This window comes from Physeter macrocephalus, chromosome 7 (genome assembly GCF_002837175.3).
Source record: "Physeter macrocephalus isolate SW-GA chromosome 7, ASM283717v5, whole genome shotgun sequence".
NCBI classification, from domain to species: Eukaryota; Metazoa; Chordata; class Mammalia; order Artiodactyla; family Physeteridae; genus Physeter; species Physeter macrocephalus.
Window position 1 is genome coordinate 99789404 of NC_041220.1, and position 8017 is coordinate 99797420.

The following is an 8017-nucleotide window of genomic DNA, read 5'->3' on the forward strand; positions in this document are numbered from 1 at the left end:
GGCATGTGGGATCCCCCCAGACCGGGGCGCGAACCCGGTTCCCCTGCATCGGCAGGCGGACGCGCAACCGCTGCGCCACCAGGGAAGCCCGAGGCTGATTATCTTTAAGAAGAAGAAGATTCAGGAACTCCTTCTTTTGACCTCTCCCTTAGCTGCCTAAAGAATTTAGATAAAGGGACTGTTCCCAGAACAGAGCTACCACCAGAGACATCTGCAAAGAATATGGGCCGGGTGTGGTGGGAGAGAGATCAGAGTCCACTCTGTGTCCCTTGTCTCTGCAGGGCCTAGCAAACATTTGTTTATCAAACATTTTCTTTTTCCTCTTCATGTGAATTGTCTTTCTTCCCTTTGAAGTCCCCAACCACTACCCTCAATGTCCTCTTTTGTCTTTAGCTGAAGGTGGTATTTAAGGTGAGGGCTTCGGCCATTTCGGTGAGTCACTACTATTTTCCTGGGTCTCTCCCATGCATACATGTTATTAAACTTTAATTTGATTTTCTCCTTTTAATGTGTCTCATGTCCATTTAATTCTTAGACCAGCCAGAAGAACCTAGAAGGGTAGAGGAGAATTTCTTCCCCCCACCCCCCGACACAAACTGGCAACTATTTTTTAAAGCATGTGCTGACATGTGTTGTTGAGCCCTGTTAGTCGGAGGGCCACATAGAACTGTTTAGGAGAGTAACTTGATACTCTATCAATACTCTTAAAACTTTTCACCATTTGATCTAGTAATCCCATATCTTAGATTCTATGAAATAATCAGAAACAAGACAGAATGGATAAACAGCAAGACGCTACTGTATAACACAGGGAACTATATTCAATATCCTGTAATAAACCATTATGGAAAAGAATATGAAAAAGAATGTATATATTGATATCTGTGAATTGCTTTGCTGTACAGCAGAAATGAACACAACATCGTAAATCAGCTATACTTCAATAAAATAAAAAAAGAAACAAGGACAAGAAATATAATAAATATATTAATTCCTGCATCATTAATTACTGCAATCTTTGAAACAACTCAAAAGACCAACAATAAAGTATTGGTAAGTAATCACTGTAGCTAACATTTATTGAGCACTTTCTATGCTGTAGGTACGGCTTTACAAGGATTAACAAATCCTCACAATTCTATTGAAGAAACTCCTATTTTTAAGTCCATTTTACAGTTGAGAAGAATGAGGCATAGAGAGAAGTTACTCACCCAAGTTTACACAGTTAGGAGGTAGTGAGAGCCAGGATTTGAACAGGCATTTAGACTCAGCGTTTGTGTTCTCAACCACTACACTACAGCAGCCTGCAAAGAAGCCATATGATTAGCACCATTTAGTTATGCCAATAACAAATATAATACCATTTTCAAAGACCACATTTTCAAACAATTCTTATTGATATGAGACAATCCTCAAGGAATGTGAAAATTATCTGTTGTGGAGAAATAGATTTTTGGTTAATAAAAACTTCATGCAGAATGCTTTTTTTTTTAAACATATTTATTTCCATGGGCAGAAGCAGACCCAATAGTTTGAAGATACTTTTGCAACATCACTTTTTTGTGTTTGTTCTGAATTCACAGTTTTCCTGTCTGATCTTCTAAAGGAGACTTCTCGGGAGGCAGATGGAGGGGCTTAAAGTTTAGGAGGCCAATAGCTGGTTAGCAGCAGAGAGGCAAACAAGTTCTGAATCAGCATTTCAGCCCGTGGTGACGCTGGGCTTTTAGCTGCTTGTGACTTCGAGTGTAGAAAAGGGAAACACTCAGATGAGAAGAGTTTTTGAAATGTCCACTTGGTGGAGCTGTCAGCTTAGGTGGAAGTGTGATTGGCTTGCTTACCTGCAAGTAATTTTCAGTGCTGTTTCAACGACTCTTGGAAATTGATGCCCCAGACAACTCCTAGCTCCTTCAAACCCAGATTCTACAATTATAACTAAACAACTTGCAACAAAAAGATGCGTAAATTCTGGGGATCTGATGCACAGCATAAGGATTATAGTCGATATTGCTGTATTATATACTTCAGAGTTCTAAAAGAGTAGATCTTAAATGTTCTCACCATGGAAGAGAAATGAAAATTCTGTGATGTGATAGAGATATTACTGAAAGCTATGGTGGTTATCATATTACAGTATATAAGTGTATCAGTCAACATGGTGTACACCTTTAACTTACACAATGTTATATGTCAGTTATATTTCAATAAAAACAAAATCCAAAACCCTAAAACAGTATTTGGTGTGATTACTGCCTGTTGCACCCACAGGACTGTAAGCTTCATGGGGGCACTGAATGTCAGGGCTCCCAGAGATACTGCCTTAATCCTCTTCTTCCTCTAACTTTAGTTAGTTGCCAAAAGGACCATCTAGGGAGCTTGTTAAAAATGGATTCCTGGAACCCTCCCCAGATCTGAATCATAGTTGTAGGGTAGAGTTATGTATTAGTTGTCTGCTACTGCATAACGAATAGTGGCTTAAAAGGACAGTACTTATTATCTCCCATAGGTTCTGTGGGTCTGAAATTTGGAAGGGGCTAATTTGGGGGTTCTGGCTCGGGGTTTCCCATGAAGTTGCTGTCAGATGTCATCTGGGGCTACATTCATCTGGAGGCTTGATTGGGGCTGGAGTATCCACTTCCCAAGGTGCTGGGAAGTTGGTTCCAGGAATGGTACAGGACAGGAAGGATGTGCTGGACTAGTTCAGATATATTCAGCCACACGTGCTGTCTGGGAATGGCAGAGTTTTAAATGCTGGTTCTTTTGTTGGGTGCATTCCTGCTGGAGTCCTCTGACCAGCAACACTGAATATAGTTTGTTCCTTGAGCAGGTGTAACCCTCGGCTGCTAACCTGCCATGGTTCCCTTCTGTGCTGGGCCACTTTGTCTTTCCAGGCCATTCTCCTGGGCACTGTCCTTTACAAGATGCCTAGAGGTTGGCTCCTTCTTACATGGCCCACATCTGGCCTGTGGGAAAACATAAGCCTTTGCCTCCTCTCACTTACTGAGAAGGGAAGGGAAGTGCCATAGCTCTCCAGTAGTTCTCTCCCAAGACATTGTCTCCCCCTCTGCAATCTCTCCTCTGTCACAGACTGGAGGTGGGTGTCAAGGACTCTGGTAATGACTTCCCAGGCTCTCGATGGGCGCTGCATAAATGATCTAATGCTGTGTCTGGGCATGTGGGGACGTAGTACCTATCACGTTCTCACCTGTGGGCATCAACAGAAAAACTGACACACCAGGTCCCTTTCAACATCCTGTTCCATCTCTCCATACTCCAGCACTAAAGCTTCCAGGAGCTGCTTCACCCTTTCCACTTTTGTGTCCCAGAGGTAACTTGAACATGATATGTCCAAGCTTAGTATCCATCCCTGTCTTAGTCCATTCTGTCTGTCTTGGTTGGCAGGGGCTGTATCATGAAGGATCTTTGTTTAGTGAATTTTGTCTTGCAGGCATTGGGGAACCTCTGAAAGCTTAAAACATTTTTTTCCACTGTGAGGCTTTCTGCTTCCTTGCATTTTAGAAAATCCAAGCAGTGTGAAGAACGTCCACAAGGGGGCAGGCGTTGGCAATAGATGGGAATATTGGTGCGGAAAACCAGCGTGGGAAACTGGTTCAATTTTCTTTTTCTTGTGGGGCCTCTGCTCAGCTCTCTGAGTAGGTCTAAGATGGATACGTAACCTCAAGCACTGGAGACTAGCTGCTGTGCATCCTGACTTTTTTCTCTCTCCCTGCCTTTCTCCCTTCCTCTCACCTTTTCTCCCCTGCATCCTCTTGTGTACTTTCTTCACTGAAATGGAAAGTCAGGTTTTAAAAAGTAGTAGATACTTCCTAAAGATGACCAAGCTTGCAACATCTTAAAAGCCCAATCTCCATGCAAACAGATGACGACACACACACGAGAAACAACAACAGTTCAGACTGCTAGAGTGTACACAAGCCACTGGGAAAAGGACCTGTTCCCTGTCAGTATGTCAGGAGTCCCTGTAAAGTTCCCATCACCTGTACACGCTAGGAGATGGTTATTGATTCCAGTTCAGGTCTCACTGACGTTTACTGAATGCCTACTGTGTGTCAGGTTAGGTGCTGGGAGATCGAGACTATATTATTTCACCTAATCTTCACACCAGTACTTTGAGCTCAGCAGGCCTTTCCCTATTTACACATAAGGCAATTGAATCTCAGAGAAATCATACCGCTGGCAGGTCACAGAAACATAATTTAAGCCAGAGTTTGGACTTCTTACTCTAGTGTTCCTGCCATTAAACCACACTGGATTGCTCGATTTAGCCCCATCTCCCAGTGTGAATATGATTCAGGGTGACCATGTGGGGAAGAGAGAGGCAGCTTTTTCTTCTGATGTCAACTAAGCTCAGTGCATAGATGCTCCAGAGGGAAAGAAGAGGCATGAGGGGACAGGGGCTGTCATTGTTCTTTTTGACTCCAAGTCAGTCAGAGGCTGGAGGGCTCAGTCAGGGGATCAGACTTAAGGGAGCAGAGAGTGAAAACTTTGGACAACTTGGTGGTCTGTGACCCTTCGCTCAGCCAGGGACTGTCCTGGATAGTCCTAGTGGCTGGCATAGGGCTGGGGTCCAATAAATATTTGTTCTACTGAACACCTTGTACAGATGGGAAGACAAAGGACCAGGGGTCTGGCTATGACCAGTTTAAGGTCAATGAATGGCAGAGCAAAGTGTGGAACTCTGGGGGCTTTGAGTGTTTCCTTACACCAGTTTTTCAAAGTATGAGCCATTCCATCGGGGTACGTGTACAGGGAGATGTGGGGTGGGACACAGGAGAATGCTTTCTATTTAATAATAATCTATTTTATAAAATATATATATATATAATATTTTATAAAAATATATAGCAAGCTTTCAATTCCATGGATATTATGGCCAGGATGCGACTAAATTAGATAGCAAGTAAAAAGTGGATCGAATTAAATGTTACATAAAGAATACACCAGAATAGCCAATACAATACTGAAGGAGAAGAACAAAGTTGGAAGACTGACGCTACTTGACTTCAAGACTTACTGTAAAGCTACAGTAATCAAGACAGTGATGTACTGATGAAAGAATAGACAGATCAATGGAACAGAATAAGGAGCCCAGAAATAGACCCCTATAAATACAGTCAACTGATCTTTGATAAAGGAGCACAGGAAACACAACAGGGCAAAGATAGTCTCTTCAACAATGGTGCTGGAACAACAGAACTTCCAAAAAAATTAATCTAGACACAGTCCTTACATCCTTCAGGAAATTCACTCAAAATATAGGCTCATTTCCCCATTTCACAGGCTTAAATGTAAAATGCAAAACTATAAACTCCTAGAAGGTACCATAGGAGAAAACCTAAATGACCTTGGTTATGGTGATGCTTTTTTAGATACACCACCAAACACATGATCCATGAAAGAAATAATTGATAAGCTGGACTTCATTAAAATTAAAAAGTTCTGCTCTGTGAAAGGAAATGTAATTGAGGCGGAGCAGGCACGGAGCTGTTATCGCGAGACCCTGAGTCTCGCGGGAGGAGGTACGGCTGTGCGGTCAGTGTGGTCCTCGCGGCAGAGAATGCGGGAAGAGGCGGATTGCAGCCTTCTCCCCGGGGCCCTCCGGGCCCTCTGGCCTTGGGGCCGGCGGGTGAGCTGGGGGGCCGGGGGACAGCCTGAGGGCGGTGTCCTATAGAGCTCCAGAGTCCTCACCTCGGCCGCCCCTGGCCGGACCCAGGCCTTGAAGCAGCAGTGACCCTTCTCACCCCATCCCCACCTCGTCGACCTAATGGTGGTGGCAGTCACCATGGGTCACAATCCACGGAGGCCTCAGCAGCTGGAGTATATGGACACTGCCATTAAGGTAACAGCTTCAACCAGCTTCTGTCTCTCTGTTCAATTTTCAAAACTCTGTACAGCTGAGATCAGTTGTTTACTCCTAGGAGGTGGCCAGAGGTCAGGGTTAAGGTGTAAGGACATTGCACAGCATTACTTCAGGTCCACCTCTGTGGTTAGGGCTTTTCTCAGAGAAGGGCAATTGGGAGCTGGGAATTCACCTGATGGGTATTTGCTTCTATTGATCCTGTACAAATGATTCTCTTCAGCTTAAATGAAAAGCCTAAGGACCGGTAGATCCTGGGTGCCTGGCTCGCTCAGTAATGACGGCTGGGCAGGGTCTGGGGACCTGGACCTGAGGGCGCCGACAGCTGAGCTCTGCCTCTTTAGCTAGGCCTGGGCCCCGGCAGGAGGATCCAGACTGGGTGCTGGACGAATGCTCCTGGGCTGGGTAACCGGCCCGTGCAGCGACCCTCTCCTCTTAGCCAGGGCTTGGACCTCAGAGGGGGAAAGTTGAGCCTTGGGACCTTGCCCCTTCTTGTCAGAAGAGAATAACCTTTGTTTCGGAGGAGGTTTATGGGAACTCTGTGACCTGACCTTAGAAAAAGGATCTGACACCAAGAGGTTTGCAACAACTAACCATGCCCCTCCCTCACCCTTTCTATAAAAGGGCTTTGCTGGAAGCTTTCGAGGAATGCAGGGTGTTTTTTGTGTTTTTTTTTTTTTTTTTTTTTTTTGCGGTACGCGGGCCTCTCACTGTTGCGGCCTCTCCCGTTGCGGAGCGCAGGCTCCGGACGCGCAGGCCCAGCAGCCATGGCTCACGGGCCTAGCCGCTCTGCGGCCTGCGGGATCCTCCCGGACCGGGGCACGAACCCGCGTTGTTTAATTTTTTTTTTTTTTTTTTTTTGCAGTACACGGACCTCTCACTGTTGTGGCCTCTCCCGTTGCGGAGCACAGGCTCCGGACGCGCAGGCTCAACGGCCATGGCTCACGGGCCCAGCCGCTCCGCGGCATGTGGGATCCTCCCAGACCGGGGCACGAACCTGCATTCCCCGCATCGGCAGGCGGACTCCCAACCACTGCGCCACCAGGGAATCCCCCCGAGTGCAGGGTTTTTAAGGCATGAACCACCCGTCTCCTTTCATGGGCCTACAAGAAGCCTTTCTCTGTTCCCAGCTCTGACGTTTTGGTATTGTTTGGCCTCACTGTGCTTCAGGCACATGGACTTGTGTTCGAAAACCAAAATATCAAGTGAATTAGAAGAAAAGCCACAGACTGGGAGAAAATATTTACAAAAAACACATCTGATAAAGGACTGTTAGCCAATATACCAAGAACTTTTAAAAAACAACAATAAGATAACAAGCAACCCAATTAAAAAATGGACCAAAGACTTCAACAGATGCCTCATCAAAGAGGATAGACAGCTGGCAAATAAGCATATGAAAAGATGTTCCATATCATATATCATTAGGGAAATGCAAGTTAAAACAATGAGATATCACCATACACCTATCAGAATGGCCAAAATCTGAAACAACGACACCATATGCTGGTGAGGAGGTGGAGCAACGGGAACTCTCATTCATTGCTGGTGAGAATGCAGCGTGGTACAGCCACTTTGGGAGGAGACAGTTTGGCAGTCTCTCACACAACTAGACATACTCTCAGGTACGATCCAGGAATCACCCTCCTTGGTCTTTACCCAAAGGAGTTGAAAACTTACATCTATACAAAACCCTGCACATGGATGTTTAGAGCAATTTTAATCATGATTGCCAAACCATGGAAGCAACCAAGATGTCCTTCAGTAGGTGAATGAATAAATGAACTGTGGTCCATCCAGACAATGGAATAGTACTCAGTGCTAAAAAGAAGTGCACTCTCAAGCCATGACAAGACATGAAGGAAACTTAAATGCATATTATTAAATGAAAGAAGTCAATCTGAGAGGGCTACAGACTGTATGATTCCAACTATATCACATTTGGGATAAGGTCAAACAATGGAGGTAATAAAAAGATCAGTGTTGGTGGTGGGGGTGGGTAGGAGAAGAGATGTATGGACAGAGCATAGAGGATTTTGAGGGGAGTGAAAATACTCTGTATGATATCATACTGATGGGTACATGTCATTACACATTTGTCCAAACCCATAGCACCCTTAGATAAACTATGGATTTTGAGTG